The sequence below is a fragment of the Mus musculus genome, chromosome 8 (genome assembly GCF_000001635.26).
Source record: "Mus musculus strain C57BL/6J chromosome 8, GRCm38.p6 C57BL/6J".
NCBI classification, from domain to species: domain Eukaryota; kingdom Metazoa; phylum Chordata; class Mammalia; order Rodentia; family Muridae; genus Mus; species Mus musculus.
The window spans coordinates 80331515-80358665 of NC_000074.6; the positions used below are offsets into that span (position 1 = coordinate 80331515).

Below are 27151 nucleotides of genomic sequence, written 5' to 3' on the forward strand. Positions count from 1 at the left end.
AGGCTTGTTCAAACACATGAGTCTATGGGGGCCATACCTAGTCACAGCATAGTGCAAAATATTTTTAGTCTAACTTCAAAAGTCTCTATAATATATAACAGTCTCACCAATATTAAAAGTCTGAAGTTCAATGTCTTTTCTGAGAAACAAGTGATCTCTTAACTGTAATCCCATATAAATACAAAAGCAAAAAGCAGATCATATACTTCCAATATATCATGGCACAGGATATACATTACCATTTGAAAACATTATAATGAGGCAATACTGGACCAAAACAAGACCAAAAAAACAGCTGGGAAAACTCCAAGCTCTGCATCTCCATGTTTGATGTCCAACTCCTTTCAGCTTTGTTGACTGCAGCACAATTCTTTCTCCTGGACTATTTCTACTCCCTGTTAGAAACATATCCTGAAGCTCTGGCATTTATAATATCTTAGGGTCTTCAAGACAACTTCAACTTCATAGCTTCTTGTTCCAGTGCCCAGGATCCATACATGATCTGCTGAGCTGCTCCAAAGTGCTTATGTTACTTCTTCAGCTCTGCTCTCTGTAGTTCTCTAGACTGGATGACTCTTCTCTAATTCTGCTGCTGTTCTTGGTTGTCATCCCATGGTACTGGTATCTCCAACATGCTGGGGTCTTTTGTTGCAATTAAGCTTTACTAATAGCCTCTCAAAAGCTCCCTTCATGGTGCCAAGTCTCAAGTTCTTTGCATGATTCCTTCAGTCCTAGGCCATTAATTACAACTGAGACTGCTCTTTCACCAATGGCCTTTCTTGGCCTCTCACAGTGCCAAGCCTTAGCTGTTCTCCATGACCCCTTCAAGCCTTCAAAACTGGTACCACCTGGGTGATTCTTATACATTAACAAGTCCAGCTGCAGCCTGAGGCTGTCTCTGAAACAGAGCTTCTTTGTGCTCTCAGAAAACATTTCTTAGATGTCACCTCAGTGATGCTGGTCTCTTCTTAATCACCATCAATTAAACCCTAACTAAGACAAATAGTAATAGGCCTGATGTTAAAAAGAGTCTTCAACTGGTGATCACAACTGTTTTGGTTCAAGGTAAGTCAACCCAGAGGAAGTAGGTTCCCACTAGTTGGCAAGAAGCACTTAAATACAAGATTGTGGAGACACTGATCACTTTCTGGTACATAGGAAGGAAGTGGTAAACACTGAGGTCCCAATAACCCAGTCAAGAACCTACCTCCTAATGAGCTACTTCCCAGACCTCTCTGTAAAGGTAGGTATCACGGAGACAGGATCAACCACCCTCAAGGAGGCAAATTAGCCATTTGGTCACTGCAAACACATCTCTACAGACGAAGCTGATGTGAAGCAATGTCTGTTCTGTGTGAGGGACAGGAAGTAAGAATAGTCCAGAAACCATGGAAGTAAGAATAGTCAGAGTTGAGGGGTGGCATGAAAGTCTATGTTACCTTTTCAATTGTTACAGAGGTTGGCTTGTGAAGGGAGCTGAGGAATGGGGGAAAGATATTCAGGATAGACAATTTTTTAATATTTTTATTTTTTAAAGTTATTATATAATTACATTATTTCCCCCTTCCCTTTCCTTCCTCCAACCCCTGCTATACACCCCTCCTTGCTCTCTTTCATAGCTTCTTTTCTTATTAATTGATACATCTATGTTGTGGTTTGTATATTCTTGGACCAGGGAGTGGCAACATCTGGAGGTGTGGCCTTGATGGAATAGGTGTGACCTGGTTGGAGTAGGTGTGTCACTGTAGGTGTGGGCTTAAGATCCTCACCCTAGTTGCCTGGAAGTCAGTCTTCCACTAGCAGCCTTTGGATGAAGATGTAGAACTCTCAGCTCTGCCTGCGCCATGCCTGCCTGGATGCTGCCATGCTCCCACCTTGATGCTAACAGACTGAATCTCTGAACCTGTAAGCCAGCCACAATTAAATGTTGTTTTTATAAGACTTGCCTTGGTCATGGTGTCTGTTCACAGCAGTAAAACCCTAACTAAGACAATCTATTTGACAGTTTTACTGATTTTTTTTGAAGTATCATCTTAGCTAGGACCCTGTAGTGAGAATTTTAGAATTTTGTTTTCTTTTCTTAAAAGAAAAAAAAAACAGAAATATTATAAGACTCTGTTTTTGTTTTTTGTTTTCTGGTTTTAGTTTATTTATTTATTTAGATATTTTCTCTATTTACATTTCAAATGTTATCCCTTTTCCTAATTCCCCCTCTGAAAATCCCCTAACTCCTCTCCCTCCCCCTGCTCCCCAACCCACCCACTCCCATTCCTGGTCCTGGCATTCCCCTATACTGGGGCATAGAACCTTCACTGGACCAAGGGCCTCTCCTCCCAATGATGACTGATTAGGCCATCCTCTGCTACATATGCAGCTAGAACCATGAGTCCCAACATGTGTAATCTTAGGTTGGTGGTTTAGTCCCTGGGAGCTCTGGGGGTACTGGTTGGTTCATATTGATGGCCCTCCTATGGGGCACCAGACCTCTTCAGCTCCCTGGGTACTTTCTCTGGCTCCTTCATTGGAGACCTTGTGCTCCATCCAATGGATGACTGTGAGCATCCACTTCTGTATTTTCCAGGCACTGGTAAAGCCTCACAGGAGAAAGCTATATCAGGCCCCTGTCAGCAAGCTCTTATTGGCATCTGCCTAGTGTCTGGGTTTGGTGGTGGCTTATGGGATAGATCCCCAAGTGGGGCAGTCTCTGGATGGTCATTCCTTCATGTTCTGCTCTGAATTTTGTCTCTCTAACTCCTTCCGTAAGTCTAAGGAAGTGAAAGATCTATATGATAAGAACTTCAAGTCTCTGAAGAAAGAAATCGAAGTTCTCAGAAGATGGAAAGATCTCTCATGCTCATAGATTGGCAGGATTAATATAGTAAAAAATGGCTATCTTGCCAAAAAGCAATCTACAGATTCAATGCAGTCCCCATCAAAATTCTAACTCAATTCATCACCAAGTTAGAAATGGCAATTTGCAAAATCATCTGGAATAACAAAAACACCTAGGATAGCAAAAATTATTCTCAACAATAAAAGAACCTCTGGTGGAATCATCATGCCTGACCTCAAGCTGTACTACAGAGCAATTGTGATAAAAACTGCATGGTACTGGTTCAGGGACAGATCAACGGAATAGAATCAAAGACTGAGAAATGAACCCACACACCTATGGTCACTTGACATTTGACAAGGGAGCTAAAATCATCCAGTGGAAAAAAAGACAGCATTTCAACAAATGGTGCTGGCACAACTGGTGGTTTTCATATAGAAGAATGTGAATTGATCCATTTTTATCTCCTTGTACAAAGCTCAAGTCTAAGTGGATCAAAGACCTACACATAAAACCAGAGACAGTGAAACTTATAGAGGAGAAAGTGGGGAAAAGCCTCGAAGATATGGGCACAGGGGAAAAAATTCCTGAACAGAACAGCAGTGGGCTGAGCTATAAGATCAAGAATCGACAAATGGGACCTCATAAAATTACAAAGCTTCTATAAGGCAAAAAGACACTGGCAATAAGACAAATCGGCCATGAACAGATTGGGAAAGGATCTTTACCAATCCTAAATCAGATAGGGGACTAATATCCAATATATATAAAGAACTCAAGAAATTGGACTCCAGAAAATCAAATAACCCTATTAAAAATGAGGTACAGAGCTAAACAAAGAATTCTCAACTGAGGAACACTGAATTCTTGAGAAGCACCAAAAAAAAAAAAAGTTCAACATCCTTAATCATCAGGGAAATGCAAATCAAAACAACCCTGAGATTCCACCTCACACCAGTCAGAATGGCTAAGATCAAAAATTCAGGTGACAGCAGATGCTAGTAAGGATGTGGAGAAAGAGGAACACTCCTCCATTGCTGATGGGATTCCAAGCTTGTACAACCACTCTGGAAATCAGTTTGGAGGTTCCTCAGAAAATTGGACATAGTACTACTGGAAGATCCAGCAATACCTCTCCTGAGCATATACCCAGAAGATGTTCCAACTGGTAATAAAGACACATGCTCCACTATGTTCATAGCAGCCTTATTTATAATAGCCAGAAGCTGGAAAGAACCCAGATGTCCCTCAACAGAGGAATGGATACAGAAAATGTGGTATATTTACACAATGGAGTAATACTCAGCTACTAAAAAGAATGAATTTATGAAATTCTTAGGCAAATGGATGGATCTGGAGGGTATCATCCTGAGTGAGGTAACCCAAGCACAAAAGAACACACATGATATGCACTCACTGATAAGTGGATATTAGCCCAGAAACTTAAAATACACAAGATACAATTTGCAAAACACATGAAACTCAAGATAAAGGAAGTCCAAAGTGTGGATACTTCATTCCTTCTTAGAATGGGGAACAAAATACCCATGGAAGGAGTTACAGAGACAAAGTTCTGTTTTTGTTTTAACCCCAGATGTGGGATATGGGGCTGCTTCAGATTGTCCACAGCAGCTGACTATGATTTGCCTTATGCTCTAGCAGAGGTGTGATTTTTCCAGTGGCAGATACGTTCAGAGATTGTGTGATGTTTGGAATTGAAGGAACATTTCATAAGCATATAAATGCTAGGGCCCTGAGAGGTGAGGTGGGATATTGGTTGCCATTGGTTGCTGTTGGTCACAGCTTATTAAATAGTCATGCACAAAGAAGAACAAGAATAAGAAATTAGATATCCTGACAGGCAAAGATCAAAGTTACCCCAAGGAACCCAATGCTCCTAATCAGCAGGAAGCAGTCTAATGATAACATCCCCACTTTCCTAGCCATCCTTTTTTCTTTCTTCTCTGGGATTAAGGGGGTTGAAAGGGTGGAGAAGGGGGGAAGAAAGAAGAAGTCATGAAGGGATAACTATAAGGCCCTAGTTATTCAATTGTAGGAGAGAAAACACCACAGAGTTTCTAGCTGACATCTCTAAAACAAAACAAAGAGTAACAAGAGAAAATATGCATTAGTATAATAAACATTTTGTGTGGAGTGGAAACCTTCAAAATGAGACCACTTTGACTTGGGGAATCTGGACCTGTTTATAGACAGTCAGAAGCAAGTGCTTTGACAAAGAGCGTGATCTGACTGCAGCAACCTGAGACATGCATAGGAAGATCCAGTATTGCAGTTCTCCGTGGCCTTTTTACGGACACGTCTTCCGTCTATGCACAGGGTAGGACACCTGTCACTTGAGTGCCTGAAATAGAGAAGAAATAGAAACATTCCAAGAGGAATCTTCTAGATTTTATGGTATATTTTAGGAATGAAATGGTGGCAGAAATTTCCTTCCCATGAGCCACTTCAAGAGAGAATGGCAGGAGACAGTTGAAATATCCTCTTGCTTTTCTGGTCTTATTTTCCTTCATCTTTAAATACTCAGAATACCCAAGTGCCATCTTTGTATGGGAAAGAAAGGAGAGATGATGGGCAAGTAGGAACTCTTACCCTCCACTTGAGGTGGGATCTACCTGAATCAGGAAAAGACCCAGCATGTGAAATATAGAAAAGAGTCTTATATTCCATGTAAGTGCAGATAATATACATAATTATCTATTAAAATGATCATATTACTCTTGATAAATCACCCAAATCTGCACTCTATTTCTTATGACATGAAGTGAAACAGACTCTGCTTATATTTGTGCCTTAGAAGATTTTGGGTAGAAGATGCAGGTGGGAGGGGAAGAGACGGCAGGATCAGCCACATTAGTGAGCTGATTGGATGTGGAAGGGGAATGGAGCCCCATTCACTGTAATCCTCTTTGATATAGTCTACAGGTCTTGATTGCATTCATTTGCTCCACCAGTTAAAGTATTAAAAGCAGAATTTTTTTTTTTTAGCAAAACAGATAGTAGAGAAAGCTCAAACCCTGCAGACAGCAAAAGACAGAATCAGTAGTTAAAGGAAGGTTTTATGGGTGTGAGGAAGCACACATGCAAGAGACACAGAGGGGAGGCCTGAGAAGCCAAAAATCCAAATGCAGTCTCTTTTCAAATTTCTAAAGAATTTTTCTCTCTCAAGTTAGGGTTGGTCCTTTAGAAGAGAGAGGCTAACTGGCCCACAACTCTTACATACTGAGTCCTGATTCAGCCTTGAACTTGTTGAGCCAGTCCATCAGAGACAAAAGGCCACAGGGCCTTTTTTAATTTTTTCAAGCAGCCAGTCCTTTGTCTCAGATCAGGAAGAAGCTGACCATCTTAGAAAATTTCCACCTTTATTACATAGTGATGGCCCCTCTCCTTATCTGTCTGCCTACAAGGGATTCTGTCTAACTCCATGTCCTCATTCACAAGCTATAAGGATCTATGATTTTCAGAAGAATGATACCCTAAATTCAAATAATATGTAAATGCAGAGTGTTTTACTCTACAGAAGTCCAGCATGCTGGGGTCTCCAATTACGAGAACAGAGAGACCACCAACTGAACTTACAGGCCTGATTTAAAGCACAATAGGGAACTCTAGGGTAGGTAGCCTCTAAGTTAATCTGCTGGGTCCATCTCTATGGACATTACATTATCAGGATGTGTGGGCTAGAAACTTGCTGGGGGAGGTCTGGAAACTGTTGCTGAGGAAGTCTGGAAATTGTTGCTGAGGAAGTAGCTGAGGAAGTCTGCAAACTGCGGCTGACCCATTGTCCTTGCCTCAGCAGCTTCCAAGGCCTGGAATTGCCTGGAATTGCCCAGTTCTTGGAAACAAAGATTTAGGCCTAGTGTCCTTAACTGTCAATTTGAAGCCTACCATGGAAGCCTAGCCTTCTCAAAGCCAAGAGAAGAGGTCGCTGCATTGGAAGGATCTGCCAAGCTTTGTTCCTGGATCCAGGCTAAGCTTGAGGCTTCTACAGTAAAATTATTGCTTTGCTGGCTGGAAGGGTTGGGCAGGCAGGGACATGCATGCAGGAGCTCAGAAGGAGAAAGGAAGGACAGAAGGACTAAGATGCAAATCAAAGACTTAGGCCACCCTGGAGGCAAGGTGGCATGACAGCCTTGCTTCCATGCTGCTGGTGAAACCTGCCCACTTGGGGAGTTATTTTGCTGGTCCATAGTGGGGCTTCCCCCTGGAGATCACTACTGGCTAAAGGCCAACTTGGCAAGCAAGGTTGTCCTAAGTGAGACCCAGGAAAGAGGCTCTTGCAAGGTGAGGATGATTTCATTTTAAACTTGCCAAATCTGAGGACATTCATGCTAGGCCAGGTAGTGTGCTGAAATATACAGCTAGAAAACCAAAGAACACTTAGGGATCTAATTAGCATCCTATCTCCTTGAGACAATGGGTAAACATCTTATAATTGATTTAATCCCACAGACCCACAGCAGGGATAACAACCAAGGATCATGTAACTACTGCCCTTGAATGGAAAGGCAGAAGAACTGGGAGTTAGAACGCCTGCAGAATTACTTCAGCTCAGTTACCAATGAGCCCAGTGGGCTTGTACTAGTCATTTGCATATTGAAGGTCCAGGTTTCTTCAGAATCCGTTTCTTTCCCTGAGGGCTATAACTAGCATCCAGTGAAAAATAAACATGTAAATGTTGGAGAAAGGACTGTGCAAGTAAAGGGTAGTTATTATTACTATGTTTCTAGTTTACTTCACTGTGTTAAGAAAGAACCCACAAATTTTGCAGGAGAGGAAAGGGGAAAGTGATGGAGATACACAGAGACAGAGACAGAGACACAGACAGAGACAGAGAGAAGTAATGCCTTCTCAAAATAGAATAAACCAGGGTATTGAATACTTAAAGACCCCACTTGGCGGGGTCTGTTTAGAAAATAAAATTTTGTTTGACACAGGGGTAAAACCTCCATGTACTTCCCTCACTAGTTGGTGGGTGGGCTAAAGACTTGGAGAGAGTTTACCAGCACTTGGCTAGTTGCTAAACAGAGCTGGTGTGCTTGCACTCTGGTTTATATACAATGTATCATTGTTTTGTAAAGCAAAGCACCCTTATAAATCCTGCATTGCTGAGATGAAGCATGACAGGAAATAATTATATAAATCATCACAGTTTTGCATCATATTTCCTATTATTCCTCATTTTGTCCTCCCTGTGTAAATAACCTGCTCCCTGAGCTTACGATGGCATCCTTAATAGATTTGTTTATTTAGTTTGCCTTGTTAAAGTAAAAGGTTGTGGAAATGGGAGACTTTGCTTGAAACTGTTGGTGTGAAGTTTCTGTGACTCAAGATCTGATGGTTTGAGCAGGGATTCAATGAATATTGAGCACAGGGAAGTAAAAGCATATGATCAGACGGGAATCAATAAGGCTGTCTGAGGTTCCTGAGGTGAAATGTTGCTGCATGCTCCTCTTCTGCTTCTCTCAGAGAGGAAAAACAAAGAAGAAAGATATTAATGATGTTCAGTGACCATAGTTAAGGCAGGAACTGATTAACTGAAAATGTCACATAGAAAAAATTTACGTCAAAAAAAAAAACCCCACTAAATTTGCTTTTTGAGGTTCAGTATTGACGCTCTAATAAAGTAGTTCTAGGACAGCTTTCCCCAAAGCTCTGACATGATTGCCTGTAGTTCTGCTGAGATTCAAAGGTGAGCACAGGACTGGTTAGCATCCTGGCGTTTTAATGCTAGAAAGAACATGGCTCCAAAGTCATCTGCATCTTTATAAAATGTTGTGCTTAAAATGGAAAATCTTGGGGATGAAACTTGATCCAGCTCTGTGAGAAAAAAAATGTTTTTAATAAGCAGTTAAGGTTTAGATTATACACTAATTAGAAAGGCTTTCATTTTTTACAGCATAAATCATTTTTCTTACCCTCAGCTGTATGAATTATTAAAGCAACTCCTTTCTATGACACTCCAAGGCTCTGGAGATTGGATATGAGTTCACAAATAAAATGTACAATCCAGAAGAGAAGCCCTGGCTGGGCAGAAATGCCAGGATAAGTGCCTGTGCTTGGGATAAAGCCACACCCACACCCTCACAAAGGCAGAGTAGCCATACTTTCAGTGCAAAGGTCTGGGGAAAGGCTTGGTTCAGAAAGCGCTTGCCACACAAGCAGCAGGACCCATACTCAGTTCTCAGAAACAACAGGGAAAAAGTCAAGCACTGGGTGCATGCTTGTGATAGAGGCAGGTGCTGCTCAGTGGCCAGTGGCCACCCAGCCCACCTTACTTGGCAAATTCTGGGGCAGGTGGGAGACTGTCTAAGGAAGAAAAAAAGAAGGAGGAGGAGACGGAGGAGGAGGAAGAAGAGTGAATGATGTACACACACACAAACACACAAACACTCACACATACACACACACACACACACACACACACACACACACACAAACGTACAAAATTTCATGAGAAAATCATGTCATGCAGAAGATTCTACCATATGCAGAACACTGCCTCCAATTGCATTTTGATGCATTTTGAGAGTAATTCAGAAAAACTGATGAAATGGGCAGCTGTTAGTCAGTGGAAAGCATTCTGGCTTGAGGGGGTGAATCTCAATGTGATCCGATGCTACATGTCACCCTAAAACCGAGCATTTACTCTATTTGGGTCTCAAACTTTCATAGATCATCTATAAAAGAGTGGATCTAATAAATAATTTTAAAGCTTTTTTTTTTTAAAGTCTTAAAATTCCTGCATTTTTGGCAGGACATTTTGAGGTAATAACTAAGGTTTGTCCTCCTCAGGCTCTTGTCACTGCCTTGCCCCCCAGGAGCCTAGCTTTGTCATTTAGATGAGAGTAGAAGCAGTAAACAGTGAAGTCATCGGAATTATTATTGTTATACTAAAACTTGTATTACCCACAATAATCTTGAAACCCAACGCATCTGATTGTAAGTGTGAGTTGTTTGGTAGAGGGGTCCAAAAGTACGTTGTCAAAGATGTGAATCAAATTTTAAACTGTGTCCGTGTAAATAATGTGGTCTCTTAAGCTCTTTACCAAAAAGAGGACATCAACTCTGGAAGGCAGGATCAAGAGAGGGTCGACTGGTCCTTAGATGGTGAAGAACCCAAGGAAAGGAATCCACTGCTCATTTTACTAGGCAAGGGCAAGGAGGTCTGGGAAGGAACAGCAAAAGCTTCAAATTATTTTCAGGTTCTTTCAAACCATTGAAAACCATCTGGAGGCGTCCCCAGCCTGTTTTAGCCAACAGTTCTGAGCCACTCAAGCAGGAGAGTTACTAACAATGGTAAAGTGACTGGGACCCTGCAGAATGCCTTCAGAGCAGCCTCTAGGAATCCCACGCTCCCTGGCAAGATGTACAGCAGGAGTTGTGTCCTCAAAAGCTAGCAGAGAAGTGCTAGTAAGAGAGGGCTCAGCTAGGAGAGAAAGGGACAAAGAGGCTTGTTTTGGAAGGCAGGCACACCAGAAGTGGGCATCAGATTCCATTAAAGATGGTTGTGAGACACCATGTGGTTTCTGGGGATTGAACTCAGGACCTCTGGAAGAGCAGTCAGTATTCTTAACTGCTGAGCCACCTCTCCAGCCCCCAGATTATAGGGAAATGTGTACCTTCATCTGCATCTGAGAACCTGGATGTTGGTGGGTGAGGACTCATAAGAACTGTGCATATGAAGCTCCATTATCATTTCTTATTCTACAATGTGATCCCTAGGTATAGGGCTACAAGTTTAAGTAAAAGTTTAATGAACTGAATTTTCTCCTTTGAAGCTGTGACCCTATGTGACAGTATTTGTTGAGGCCTATCAGAGATAATATGGATGACATGTGATCACGGGGATGAAGCTCTCCTAGTGGTATTAATGAGACACACTAGAAAGAGTGGACTCTGTCTCTGCCATCTCAAGACTTGGGGTGCCTGCCATAACATTTGTGATGGTAAAGAGCCAGGAGCAGAGCCTGCATGAGAAGCAGACGGGGCTGTTGTGCCAATGCTGGGCTTCTATCTTTTTCAAAGCAGGGGCAAATTGAGTTTCTGTGTTTAAAACCTAGTGTATGGTAGAATTTTATAACAACAACCTAGCACACTAAGATCCCAAGCCAAGACAGTTTTGAGAGCAAAGGAGGATATTAAGATTGATTAAAAATTATATATTTCAAGTAGTCATTAAACAGCTCCTTCAATTTCAGCACCTGGAAAGTGGAAGCAAGAAAATCAGGAGCTCAGAACTAGCTTTGGCTATATTCTACCTTCTAGACTAACTTCTTATATGACTTAATAAGACAGGTTCAAACAATTCAATAGAAGTAAGATATCTGTGACTTATACCTGGGTTTAAGGCCAGCCTAACTGACAAAGAGAGAGAAATAAAAAAGGAAAAGAAACCTTCAACAAATTGGCATGTGCTTTAAATTGGTTGACTTATAAATATTTCTTAGCAGAAATTCTTGGCAAAAATCACTCCATTTATAATATAATTCATAGTTTCATAGATTAAAGAGAAACATAAAAATTATTTATATTATCTCAATATCTTAACACTAAAAATAATATACATCCCTTTCTACAACTTGTTTGTTAAAAATGATCTGTAATATCACATACATAATAATTTCCATAGAAATTCTTACTTTTCTTAATGTTATCTTTAATTTTTCAAATAATCTTCAAATTAATATTCCTAATAATGCTTGAAATGGATGTCTATTAATTCTGTCCTGTAATGTATAACATTATAATTGAGAAAATACACTGACTAGTGGGTGCTCATGAATGGATCAACACAAAGAAAATGTGCAAAGTAAATGGGACCGTCATCTCTAAACCTTGGGAAATGTGTTCATTCACATACAAGGTCAGATACTGGACAGATAATGTCTCTTTACCCCAATTTCAAGATTCTCTTTGCCACCAAACATTTTACAAGGCAAAACTCATAAAAATAAACTCTCTGCTCATAATTCTAATGTGTTGCCAAATAGATGCTACAAAGTCATAGGACTTCATTCCATTCCAGTACATGATATAATCCAATTACCAAAAACAGAGCTTGATCAAACGATTGTTCCTACAAGTCATTTGCAGAATTTCAAAACTGGATCTTGAGCTGTCTGAGCTCCTCGTCACTTAATTTTCTCATCTCCCTGGCTTTGTCGGAATCAGCTTGCCTTTGTAGTTATTGCAAAATCTGAAATCTTCTGGCTTCCAACACATGAGTGTCTTGATAAAAGATTTTCAACTAATAATTTTTTAATTGAAGAATCGTTCAGTGCCAACAAGGGATTAGTTGGCTGATTTATAATGTATTTCTCCTGAATGCTGAAACATTTCTAAAATCTGGTTTAAAAAGAACAAAAGAAGCACATACCACCTTGTAAAAAGCACTATCTTTGGCTTATTTTGTTTTGTTTCCATATTTAACTTAAGTTTAATCAATAGACATTCATAGTCAGCTGTGTTAATTAAATGTTTTTAAATTCTGATGCCGACTGTGGCTGTTGTTTTACATGGGAAAAGCTATTACAGTTCACTCAATATAGTATATTTTATATGTGTTTGCCACCCGATTACAAGAATAATTTTCTCTGTATTTCTTGAATGAATGCAATCATAATTTTACCTATGTGTCCATATAAACACCACAAAAACTAGAAATAGAAAGCTCAATGTTGAACTTTTTAACTGAACATAGAATAGAGTCACCTCTACACAGTGATCTTTTAGAAGCCTATATTTATGTAGATTGGATAAAAATTCAAACAATTAAAGGGTAAAATATTGGTTATTATTTGTAACACTAAATGTCCACAGACTGCATTCTTTAACTCCTTACTAATGCTTTCTACTATGGTCTAAATATTTGTGTCTTCCTACAATATACATGTGATGGTTAGCTTAAATTGCCAATATGACTCAATTAGAATCATTGGAAAGAGAGTCTCAATGAGGAATTGTCTACATTGGATTGGCCTTGGATATGTCTTGGAAGTAAGGATTAATTAGGTTAATTGATGTTGGAAGACTGTGTCTACTGTGGGTGGCACCATTCCCTGAGCAGAGAAGCCATAAACTATTCAAGAGTGGAAAAATAGAGCTGAGCATAAATGAGTGAATGAGTATGTATGTATGCATTCATTTTCTCTGCTTTTTTTTTTGAGGATGTGATATGAATAACTTTGAATTTTCTGCCTTGGTTTCTCCACAATGATAAACTATAATCTGAAACTATAAACTAAAAGAAATTCCTTTCTCTTCCAAGTTGCTTTCTGTTGGTTCTTATATCACAGCATCAGAAATGGAATTAAAACAACACATCAAAGCCAAATTACAAGTAGGATAGTTTTTCTGAATGGGAACTTTGGGGATGAGCATGTCACAAGGGCAGACCATTCATAATGAAGTTAATGCATTTATAAAAGAAACCTCGGTAGCTGCCTTGTCCCCTTTATGTGTGAGGTCACTGCAGGAAAGCACTACTTATGTAACAGGAAACAGACTATCACCAAATACTGACTCTACAGATGCTTTCATCTTGCACTTCCAACCTCTAGAGCTATGAGGAGTAAGCATGTGTTGTTTATAAGGCACTTAGTCTGGGGCTTTGTGTCATAGCATCCTGAACAGACCAGAGATCTTCCTTTGTCACTGAAATCAACATGTTGCAGCCTTTCTCCTGTTGCCTTTTTATTCTGACAAAATATTGTGACCAAAAGAAACTTAGGTAGAAGGGGACTTATTTCACTTCTAGGTTACAGCTCATCACTTAGGGAAGTCAAACAGAACCTCACATAGAATCTTGAAGCATTGCCTGCTGCTAGTTCTTTGGCTTATTCTTAGCTAGTTTTCACACACAGCTCAGAATCACTTGCCCAGGGAATTCTTATACATAGTTATAAATGATATATATAAGATTGTGATGCTTAAAATTGATCGTCAACTTGAAGGATTTTAGAGTGACCTGGAAGAAAAGCTTCTGAGAGTACCTGCAGGGAGTATTCATCAAAGTGGGAAGACACATCTCAGTTGTCAGTAACATCATTTCCTGGACAAGGGATCTTTGAACAATGTGGATAAATGAAGTCAAACTCTAGGAAGCATGCATACATTTCTCTGTTCTTCTGATTATAGGCATGCTGTGACTGCTTCAAGCTCCTACTGCCTTGACCCCCTGCCATTATGGACTATACCTTGAAGCCAGAGAATAAGCCCTTTCTCCCTTAGGTTGCTTTTGTCAGAATGTCTAATTGCCATAACAGGAAGAGAAGGTAAGACAGGGATTGCCTCTGTTAAAATCCTTGTTGTGGTCTCTGTTTTCAGTTGGATTGTGGCTGGTATGATGTTGACTGTGAAGGGTAAGCATGGACAGTAACCTCAGAAGACCTCAATAGCAGGCTGTGGTTTTGAACTTGATTGAAATAAAGAATGTCCTACCACTGTGAATCAAGATTCTAAAAATCCAGTACAAGTAGCACCCCTGAATTAACTTCATCCTTCTGTGGCTAGTTGTAACAATGTTCCTAATAAAGTTACCATTGAATGGAGAAATGATTGCTAAATCATTATCCGTCATGATGACTATAAAATCTTTCTTGATCTTGGTCCGGGACCCGCCGAACTTAGGAAATTAGTCTGAACAGGTGAGAGGGTGCGCCAGAGAACCTGACAGCTTCTGGAACAGGCGGAAGCACAGAGGCGCTGAGGCAGCACCCTGCGTGGGCCGGGGACAGCCGGCCACCTTCCGGACCAGAGGACAGGTGCCCACCCGGCTGGGGAGGCGGCCTAAGCCACAGCAGCAGCGGTTGCCATCTTGGTCCGGGACCCGCCGAACTTAGGAAATTAGTCTGAACAGGTGAGAGGGTGCGCCAGAGAACCTGACAGCTTCTGGAACAGGCAGAAGCACAGAGGCGCTGAGGCAGCACCCTGTGTGGGCCGGGGACAGCCGGCCACCTTCCAGACCAGAGGACAGGTGCCCGCCCGGCTGGGGAGGCGACCTAAGCCACAGCAGCAGCGGACGCCATCTTGGTCCCGGGACTCCAAGGAACTTAGGAATTTAGTCTGCTTAGGTGAGAGTCTGTACCACCTGGGAACTGCCAAAGCAACACAGTGTCTGAGAAAGGTCCTGTTTTGGGCCTTCTTCTTCGGCCAGGAGGAGGTCCAAATACAAGATATCTGCGCACCTTCCCTGTAAGAGAGCTTGCCAGCAGAGAGTGCTCTGAGCACTGAAACTCAGAGGAGAGAATCTGTCTCCCAGGTCTGCTGATAGACGGTAACAGAATCACCAGAAGAACAATCTCTAAACAGAGTCAACTATAACTACTAACTCCAGAGATTACCAGATGGCGAAAGGTAAACGGAGGAATCTGACTAACAGGAACCAAGACCACTCACCATCACCAGAACCCAGCACACCCACTTCGCCCAGTCCAGGGAACCCCAACACACCTGAGAACCTAGACCTAGATTTAAAAGCATATCTCATGATGATGGTAGAGGACATCAAGAAGGACTTTAATAAATCACTTAAAGAAATACAGGAGAACACTGCTAAAGAGTTACAAGTCCTTAAAGAAAAACAGGAAAACACAATCAAACAGGTAGAAGTCCTTACAGAAAAAGAGGAAAAAACATACAAACAGGTGATGGAAATGAACAAAACCATACTAGACCTAAAAAGGGAAGTAGACACAATAAAGAAAACTCAAAGCGAGGCAACACTAGAGATAGAAACCCTAGGAAAGAAATCTGGAACCATAGATTTGAGCATCAGCAACAGAATACAAGAGATGGAAGAGAGAATCTCAGGTGCAGAAGATTCCATAGAGAACATCGGCACAACAATCAAAGAAAATGGAAAATGCAAAAAGATCCTAACTCAAAATATCCAGGAAATCCAGGACACAATGAGAAGACCAAACCTACGGATAATAGGAGTGGATGAGAATGAAGATTTTCAACTCAAAGGTCCAGCAAACATCTTCAACAAAATTATTGAAGAAAACTTCCCAAATCTAAAGAATGAGATGCATATGAACATACAAGAAGCCTACAGAACTCCAAATAGACTGGACCAGAAAAGAAATTCCTCCCGACACATAATAATCAGAACATCAAATGCACTAAATAAAGATAGAATACTAAAAGCAGTAAGGGAAAAAGGTCAAGTAACATATAAAGGCAAGCCTATCAGAATTACACCAGATTTTTCACCAGAGACTATGAAAGCCAGAAGAGCCTGGACAGATGTTATACAGACACTAAGAGAACACAAACTGCAGCCCAGGCTACTATACCCAGCCAAACTCTCAATTATCATAGAGGGAGAAACCAAAGTATTCCACGACAAAACCAAATTCACGCATTATCTCTCCACGAATCCAGCCCTTCAAAGGATAATAACAGAAAAAAACCAATACAAGAACGGGAACAACGCCCTAGAAAAAACAAGAAGGTAATCCCTCAACAAACCTAAAAGAAGACAGCCACAAGAACAGAATGCCACCTTTAACAACTAAAATAACAGGAAGCAACAATTACTTTTCCTTAATATCTCTTAACATCAATGGTCTCAACTCGCCAATAAAAAGACATAGACTAACAAACTGGCTACACAAACAAGACCCAACATTTTGCTGCTTACAGGAAACTCATCTCAGAGAAAAAGATAGACACTACCTCAGAATGAAAGGCTGGAAAACAATTTTCCAAGCAAATGGTATGAAGAAACAAGCAGGAGTAGCCATCCTAATATCTGATAAGATTGACTTCCAACCCAAAGTCATCAAAAAAGACAAGGAGGGACACTTCATTCTCATCAAAGGTAAAATCCTCCAAGAGGAACTCTCAATTCTGAATATCTATGCTCCAAATACAAGAGCAGCCACATTCACTAAAGAAACTTTAGTAAAGCTCAAAGCACACATTGCGCCTCACACAATAATAGTGGGAGACTTCAACACACCACTTTCACCAATGGACAGATCATGGAAACAGAAACTAAACAGGGACACACTGAAACTAACAGAAGTGATGAAACAAATGGATCTGACAGATATCTACAGAACATTTTACCCTAAAACAAAAGGATATACCTTCTTCTCAGCACCTCATGGTACCTTCTCCAAAATTGACCACATAATAGGTCACAAATCAGGCCTCAACAGATTCAAAAATATTGAAATTGTCCCATGTATCCTATCAGATCACCATGCACTAAGGCTGATCTTCAATAACAAAATAAATAACAGAAAGCCAACATTCACATGGAAACTGAACAACACTCTTCTCAATGATACCTTGGTCAAGGAAGGAATAAAGAAAGAAATTAAAGACTTTTTAGAGTTTAATGAAAATGAAGCCACAATGTACCCAAACCTTTGGGACACAATGAAAGCATTTCTAAGAGGGAAACTCATAGCTATGAGTGCCTTCAAGAAAAAACGGGAGAGAGCACATACTAGCAGCTTGACAACACATCTAAAAGCTCTAGAAAAAAAGGAAGCAAATTCACCCAAGAGGAGTAGACGGCAGGAAATAATCAAACTCAGGGGTGAAATCAACCAAGTGGAAACAAGAAGAACTATTCAAAGAATTAACCAAACGAGGAGTTGGTTCTTTGAGAAAATCAACAAGATAGATAAACCCTTAGCTAGACTCACTAAAGGGCACAGGGACAAAATCCTAATTAACAAAATCAGAAATGAAAAGGGAGACATAACAACAGATCCTGAAGAAATCCAAAACACCATCAGATCCTTCTACAAAAGGCTATACTCAACAAAACTGGAAAACCTGGACGAAATGGACAAATTTCTGGACAGATACCAGGTACCAAAGTTGAATCAGGATCAAGTTGACCTTCTAAACAGTCCCATATCCCCTAAAGAAATAGAAGCAGTTATTAATAGTCTCCCAGCCAAAAAAAGCCCAGGACCAGACGGGTTTAGTGCAGAGTTCTATCAGACCTTCAAAGAAGATCTAACTCCAGTTCTGCACAAACTTTTTCACAAGATAGAAGTAGAAGGTATTCTACCCAACTCATTTTATGAAGCCACTATTACTCTGATACCTAAACCACAGAAAGATCCAACAAAGATAGAGAACTTCAGACCAATTTCTCTTATGAACATCGATGCAAAAATCCTTAATAAAATTCTCGCTAACCGAATCCAAGAACACATTAAAGCAATCATCCATCCTGACCAAGTAGGTTTTATTCCAGGGATGCAGGGATGGTTTAATATACGAAAATCCATCAATGTAATCCATTATATAAACAAACTCAAAGACAAAAACCACATGATCTCTCGTTAGATGCAGAAAAAGCATTTGACAAGATCCAACACCCATTCATGATAAAAGTTCTGGAAAGATCAGGAATTCAAGGCCAATACCTAAACATGATAAAAGCAATCTACAGCAAACCAGTAGCCAACATCAAAGTAAATGGAGAGAAGCTGGAAGCAATCCCACTAAAATCAGGGACTAGACAAGGCTGCCCACTTTCTCCCTACCTTTTCAACATAGTACTTGAAGTATTAGCCAGAGCAATTCGACAACAAAAGGAGATCAAGGGGATACAAATTGGAAAAGAGGAAGTCAAAATATCACTTTTTGCAGATGATATGATAGTATATATAAGTGACCCTAAAAATTCCAACAGAGAACTCCTAAACCTGATAAACAGCTTCGGTGAAGTAGCTGGATATAAAATTAACTCAAACAAGTCAATGGCCTTTCTCTACACAAAGAATAAACAGGCTGAGAAAGAAATTAGGGAAACAACACCCTTCTCAATAGCCACAAATAATATAAAATATCTCGGCGTGACTCTAACGAAGGAAGTGAAAGATCTGTATGATAAAAACTTCAAGTCCCTGAAGAAAGAAATTAAAGAAGATCTCAGAAGATGGAAAGATCTCCCATGCTCATGGATTGGCAGGACCAACATTGTAAAAATGGCTATCTTGCCAAAAGCAATCTACAGATTCAATGCAATCCCCATTAAAATTCCAACTCAATTCTTCAACGAATTAGAAGGAGCAATTTGCAAATTCATCTGGAATAACAAAAAACCGAGGATAGCAAAAACTCTTCTCAAGGATAAAAGAACCTCTGGTGGAATCACCATGCCTGACCTAAAGCTTTACTACAGAGCAATTGTGATAAAAACTGCATGGTACTGGTATAGAGACAGACAAGTGGACCAATGGAATAGAATTGAAGACCCAGAAATGAACCCACACACCTATGGTCACTTGATCTTCGACAAGGGAGCCAAAACCATCCAGTGGAAGAAAGACAGCATTTTCAACAATTGGTGCTGGCACAACTGGTTGTTATCATGTAGAAGAATGCGAATCGATCCATACTTATCTCCTTGTACTAAGGTCAAATCTAAGTGGATCAAGGAACTTCACATAAAACCAGAGACACTGAAACTTATAGAGGAGAAAGTGGGGAAAATCCTTGAAGATATGGGCACAGGGGAAAAATTCCTGAACAGAACAGCAATGGCTTGTGCTGTAAGATCGAGAATTGACAAATGGGACCTAATGAAACTCCAAAGTTTCTGCAAGGCAAAAGACACTGTCTATAAGACAAAAAGACCACCAACAGACTGGGAAAGGATCTTTACCTATCCTAAATCAGATAGGGGACTAATATCCAACATATATAAAGAACTCAAGAAGGTGGACCTCAGAAAATCAAATAACCCCCTTAAAAAATGGGGCTCAGAACTGAACAAAGAATTCTCACCTGAGGAATACCGAATGGCAGAGAAGCACCTGAAAAAATGTTCAACATCCTTAATCATCAGGGAAATGCAAATCAAAACAACCCTGAGATTCCACCTCACACCAGTGAGAATGGCTAAGATCAAAAATTCAGGTGACAGCAGATGCTGGCGAGGATGTGGAGAAAGAGGAACACTCCTCCATTGTTGGTGGGATTGCAGGCTTGTACAACCACTCTGGAAATCAGTCTGGCGGTTCCTCAGAAAATTGGACATAGTACTACCGGAGGATCCAGCAATACCTCTCCTGGGCATATATCCAGAAGAAGCCCCAACTGGTAAGAAGGACACATGCTCCACTATGTTCATAGCAGCCTTATTTATAATAGCCAGAAACTGGAAAGAACCCAGATGCCCCTCAACAGAGGAATGGATACAGAAAATGTGGTACATCTACACAATGGAGTACTACTCAGCTATTAAAAAGAATGAATTTATGAAATTCCTAGCCAAATGGATGGACCTGGAGAGCATCATCCTGAGTGAGGTAACACAATCACAAAGGAACTCACACAATATGTACTCACTGATAAGTGGATACTAGCCCAAAACCTAGGATACCCACGATATAAGATACAATTTCCTAAACACATGAAACTCAAGAAAAATGAAGACTGAAGTGTGGACACTATGCCCCTCCTTAGAAGTGGGAACAAAACACCCATGGAAGGAGTTACAGAAACAAAGTTTGGAGCTGAGATGAAAGGATGGACCATGTAGAGACTGCCATATCCAGGGATCCACCCCATAATCAGCATCCAAACGATGACACCATTGCATATACTAGCAAGATTTTATCGAAAGGACCCAGATGTAGCTGTCTCTTGTGAGACTATGCCGGGGCCTAGCAAACACAGAAGTGGATGCTCACAGTCAGCTAATGGATGGATCACAGGGCTCCCAATGGAGGAGCTAGAGAAAGTACCCAAGGAGCTAAAGGGATCTTCAACCCTATAGGTGGAACAACATTATGAACTAACCAGTACCCCTGAGCTCTTGACTCTAGCTGCATATGTATCAAAAGATGGCCTAGTCGGCCATCACTGGAAAGAGAGGCCCATTGGACACGCAGACTTTGTGTGCCCCGGTACAGGGGAACGCCAGGGCCAAAGGGGGGGAGTGGGTGGGTAGGGGAGTGGGGGTGGGTGGGTAAGGGGGACTTTTGGTATAGCATTGGAAATGTAAATGAGCTAAATACCTAATAAAAAATGGAAAAAAAAAAAAAAAAAAAAGAAAGAAGAATAAATAAGGAAATAAACGTTGTAAAACCTGAAAAAAAAAAAATAAAATCTTTCTTATATGATAGATTATTCTGGGTATAGGAAAGTATTTATTAAAGAATTAAAATGTTCAGGAGGTTCAGCTATCAGATGAAGGGAAAAACAAAAACCACTAAAACCTCTTCCCTCTTCAGAGAAGTCTTACTTTTTATAACAATATGATCAAAGTTGATAGCAGATTAACTAAATTTTTTTTATAGAGAGCTGGTAAGATGGCTCGGAGGTTAAGAGCACTGATTGCTCTTCTGGAGATCATGAGTTCAAATGCCAGCAACCATCTGGTGGCTCACAACCATCCGTAATGAGAAACAAATAAAAAAAAACAAACAAACAAAAAAAACCTATGGGTCAGAGCAAGTGGGGCCTGGAGAGAGGGGGATGCTGGAACAAAAGGGAGAAAAAATTATTTGTATAGATTATATAATTATCACATCAGTTGAAATCATAGTTGTACATGATTTCCAATTATATTATACATGGAATGCCTCTATCAAGATGAAAATCCTAGCCTCTGGTCACCATCCGCATCTGGGTGCTAAGGCTGTTCCACAGCCCACTGCACACAAGTTCTGCCAGGATAGAGCTGTTCTCCCAAGAGTGCTCCCACTCCCAGGCTCAGAGGTGAGATACCCAATATCTATCCAATAACTGGCCAAAGCAGGACCGGCCAGGAGTGCACAGGGCACAGGAACAGTGGAGCAGTTGGGACAGGATCCTTCAGGTCACCATCTGCACCTGGAGCTAAGGATTTTCAACAGCCTGCTGAACATAGGTCCTGCCAAGAGTGAGCTTGTCTCCCAGGAGTTGCTGACACAGGCTTACAGACCCACAGGAGGGACAAGATCCAGCCAGAGACAGCAAGACCAACTAGCACCAGAGATAACCAGATGGTGAAAGGCAAGTACAAGAACGTTACCAATAGAAACCAAGGCTACTTGGCATCATCAAAACCCAGTTCTTCCACTACAACAATTCCTGGATACCCCAACACACTGGAAAAGCAGGATTTGGATTTAAAAATCACATCTCATGGTGCTGATAGAGGACTTTAACAAGGACACAAATAACTCCCTGAAAGAAATACAGGAGAACACAGGTAAACAGGTAGAAGCCCTTAAAGAGGAAACACAAAAATCCCTTAAAGAATTACAGGAAAACACAACCAAACAGGTGAAGGAATTGAACAAAGCCATCCAGGATCTAAAAATTGAAGTAGAAACAATAAATAAATCACAAAAGGAGACAACTCTGGAGATAGAAAACCTAGGAAAGAAATCAGGAGCCATAGATGCAAGAATCACCAACAGAATACAAAAGATGGAAGAGAGAATCTCAGGTGCAGAGGCTTCCATAGAAAACATTGACACAACAATCAAAGACAATAAAAATGCAATTAGTTTCTAACTCAAAACACCCAGGAAATCCAGGATGCAATGAGAAGACCAAATGTAAGGACAACAGATATAGGTGAGAATAAACAATTTCAATTTAAAGGGCCAGTAAGTATCTTCAACAAAATTATAGAAGAAAACTTCCCTAACCTAAAGAAAGATATGTCCATGAACATACAAGAAACCTACAGAACTCCAAATAGATTGAAACAGGAAAAAAATTCTTCCCATTACATAAGAATCAAACCACCTAATGCACAAAACAAAGAAAGATTATTAAAAGCACTAAGGGGAAAAGGTCAAGTAACATATAAAGGTAAACCTATCAGAATTATACCAGACTTCTCGCCAGAGACTATAAAAGCCAGAAGATCCTGGGAAGGCATCATACAGGACATAAGAGAACATAAATGCCAACCCAGGCTACTATACCCAGCAAAACTCTCAATTACCATTCGTGGAGAAACAAAGATATTCCATGACAAAAACAAATTTATGCAATATCTTTCCACAGGTGCAGCCCTTTAAAAGATAATAAATGGAAAACTCCAACACAAGGAGGGAAACTATACCCTAGAAAAGGCAAGAAAATAATCTTTTAACAAACCAAAAAGAAGATAGCCACATAAACATAATTCTGCCTCTAACCACAAAAATAACAGGAAGCAACAATCACTTTTCCTTAATATCTCTTAATATCAATGGACTCAATTCCCCAATAAAAAGACATAGAATAACAGACTGGATATGTAAACAAGACTCAACATTTTGCTGCATACAGGAAACCCACCTCAGTGATAAAGACAGACACTAACTCAGAGCAAAAGGCTGGAAAACAATTCTTGAAGCAAATGATATCCAACAGAAATCAAGGCTACTTGGCATCATCAAAACCCAGTTCTCCCACCACAACAATTCCTGGATACCCCAACACACTGGAAAAGCAGGATTTGGATTTAAAAATCATATCTCATGATGTTGATAGAAGACTTTAAGAAGGACATAAATAATAACTCCTTAAGAAAAAAAGCTGGAGTAGCCATTCTAATATCGAATAAAATTGACTATCAACCTAAAATCATCAAAAAAGATAAGGAAGAACACTTCATACTCATCAAAGGTAAAATCTGCCATGATGAACTCTCAATTCTGAACATCTATGCTCCAAATGCAAAATGTCACCCACATTCATAAAACAAACTTTACTAAAGCTCAAAGCACACATCACACCCCATACAATAATAGTGGGAAACTTCAACACATTCTCATCAATGGATAGATCATGGAGACAGAAACTAAACAAAGGCACAGTAAAATCAACAGAAGTTTTGGGCCAAATGGATTCAAAAGATATTTATAGAATATTTCATCCTAAATCAAAAGAATATACCTTTTTCTCAGCACCTCATGGTATTTTCTCCAAAACTGACCATATAATCTGTCACAAACAGGCCTCAACAGATACAAGAAGATTAAAACAATCCCATGAATCCTATTAGATCACCATGAACTAAGGCTTGTCTTCAATAACAACATAAACAATAGAAATCCCACATACAGATGGAAGCAGAACAACACTCTATTCAATGATAAATTGGTCAACAAAGAAATAAAGCAATTAAAGAAAATTTTTAGGGTTCAATGAAAATGAAGCTACAACATACCTAAATTTATAGGACACAATGAAAGCAATGCTAAGAGAAAACTAATAGCTCTGAGTGCCTCCAAAAAGAGACTGGAGAGAGCATATACTAGCAGCCTGACAGCACACCTGAAAGCTCTAGTACAAAAAAGAAGCAAATACACCCAAGAGAAGTAGATGGCAGGAAATAATCAAACCCATAGCTGAAATCAACCTAGTAGAAAGAAAATGAACTATACAAAAAAGCAACGAAACCAGGAGCTGGTTCTTTGAGAAAATCAACAAGATAGATAAACCCTTAGCCAGACTAACCAGAGGGTACAGAGGCAGTACCCAAATTAACAAAATAAGAAAAGAAAAGGGAGACATAACAACAGAAACCAAGGAAATCCAAAAAAAAATTGTCAGATCCTATTACAAAAGTCTATAGTCAACACAACTGGAAAATCTGGGTGAAATGGACAATTTTCTAGACAGATACCACATACAAAAGTTAAATCAGGATTAGATAAACAATATAAACAGTTCCATAACCCCTAAAAAATAGAAGCAGTCATTAAGTCTCCCAACCAAAAAAAGCCCAGGACCAAATGGGTTTAGTGCAGAGTTCTATCAGACCTTCAAAGAAGACATAATACTAATACTCTTCAAACTATTCCACAAAATAGAAACAGAAGGAACACTACCTATTGCCCGAGCTTTTGTGTCCGCCGGCAAGAACACGCTCAGGACAACCGGAATCTTCTGCGGCAAAAGCTTTATTGCTTACTTCTTCAGGAGCAAGAGAGAAAATGGCAAAACCCCGTCCCTTTTAAAGAGAATTATCCTCTGCCTAGGATGTGTCGCTCCCTGATTGGCTGCAGCCTATCAGCCGAATTGTCGTCAAGGGGAAGGCAGAGCACATGGAGTGGAGAACTACCCTGGCACATGCGCAGATTATTTGTTTACTACTTAGAACACAGGATGTCAGCGCTATCTTGTAATGGCGAATGTGAGGGCGGCTCCTCACAACTACCCAATTCATTCTATGAAGCCACAATTACTCTGATACCTAAACCACACAAAGACCCAACAAAGAAAGAGAACTTCAGATCAATTTCCCTTATGAATATTAATGCAAAAATACTCAATAAAATTCTCGCTAGCCGAATCCAAGAACACATCAAAACGATCATCCACCATGATCAAGTAGGCTTCATTCTAGGAATGCAGGGATGTTTTAATATATGGAAATCCATCAATGTAATTCACTATATAAACAAACTCAAAGAAAAAACCACATGATCATTTCATTAGATGCTGAGAAAGCATTTGACAAAATCCAACATTCTTTCATGTTAAAGTCTTGGAAAGACCAGCAATCTAAGGCCCATACCTAAATTTAGTAAAGCAATATACAGCACACTAGTAGCCAAAATACTTGAAAACAATCCCATTAAAATCAGAGGCTAGACAAGACTGCCCACTCTCTCCCTACCTATTCAATATAGTACTCGAAGTCCTAGCCAGAGTAATTAGACAACAAAAGGAAGTCAAAAAGATACAGATTTGAAAGGAAAATGTCAAAATATCACTATTTGCAGATGATATGATCGTATACATAAGACACCCCAAAAATTCCACTAGAGAACTCCTAAGCCTCATAAACTTCAGCAAAATAAGATTAACTCAAACAAATCAGTGGACTCCCTCTACTCAAAGGATAAACAGGCTGAGAAAGAAATTAGGGAAACAACACCCTTCACAGTAGTCACAAATAATATAAAATACTTGGTATGACTCTAACTAAGCAAGTGAAAGATTTGTATGACAAGAACTTCAAGTCTCTGAAGAAAGAAATTGAAGAAGATCTCAGAAGATTGAAAGATCTCCCATGTTCATGGATTGGCAGGATTAATATAGTAAAAATATCCATATCGCTGAGAGCAATCTATAGATTCAATGCAATTCCCATCAAAATTCCAACTGAATTCTTCATAGAGCTATTTGCAAATTCATCTGGAATAACAAAAAAAACCCAAGATAGCCAAAACTATTCTCAACAATAAAAGAACTTTTGGGGGAATCACCATCCCTGACCTCAAGCTATACTACAGAGAAATAGTGAAAACTGCATGGTATTGGTACAGTGACAGGCAGGTAGATCAATGGAATAGAATTGAAGACCCAGAAATGAACCCACACACCTATGGTCACTTGATCTTTGGCAAAGGAACTAAAGCCATCCAGTGGAAAAAAGACAGCATTTTCAACAAATGGTGCTGGCACAACTGGCAGTTAGCATGTAGAAGAAGGCAAATCAATACATTCTTATCTCTTTGTACAAAGCTCAAGTCTAAGTGGATCAAGGACCTCCACATGAAACCAAAGACACTGAAACTAATAGAAGAGAAAGAGGGGAAGAGCCTCAAGCATATGAATATAGGGGAATTTTTCCTGAACAGAATACCAATAGCTTATGCTCTCAGATCAAGTATTGGCAAATGGGACCTCAAAATTGCAAAGCTTCTTTAAGGCAAAAGACACTGTCAATAGGACAAAATGGCAACCAACAGATTAGGAAAAGATCTTTACTAACCCTACACCTTGTAGAGGGCTAATTTCTAATATATACACAGAACTCAAGAAGTTAGACTCCAGAGAAACAAATAACCTTATTTTAAAATGGGGTACAGAGCTAAACAAAGAATTCTCAACTGAGGAATACTGAATGACTGAGAAGCACCTAAAGAAACGTTCAACATCCTTAGACATCAGAGAAATGCAAATCAAAACAACCCTGAGAGTCCACCTCACACCAGTCAGAATGGCTAAGATCAAAAACTCAAGTGACAGCAGATGCTGTGAAAGAGGATGTTGTGAAAGAGGAACCCTCCTCCACTGCTGGTGGGATTGAAAGCTGGTACAACCTCTCTGGAAATCAGTTTGGCAGTTCCTCAGAAAATTGGACATAGTTTTATTGGAAGATTCAGCAATACCACTCCTGGGTACATACCCAGAAGATGCTCTAACTTGTAATAAGGACACATGCTCCACTATGTTCATAGCAGCCTTATTTATAATAGCCAGAAGCTGGAAAGAATCCAGATGTCCCTCAACAGAGGAATGGAATCAGAAAATGTGGTACATTTACACAATGGAGTACTACTCAGCTATTAAAAACAACAAACTCATGAAGTTCTT

General features: G+C 40.0%; 1 long non-coding RNA gene across 1 annotated transcript in view; it reads right to left on the reverse strand.

The window, feature by feature from the left end:
• Positions 1-27151, reverse strand: part of Gm30605 (predicted gene, 30605) — an 82113-nt gene that overhangs the window by 18442 nt on the left and 36520 nt on the right. The window lies entirely within an intron of this gene.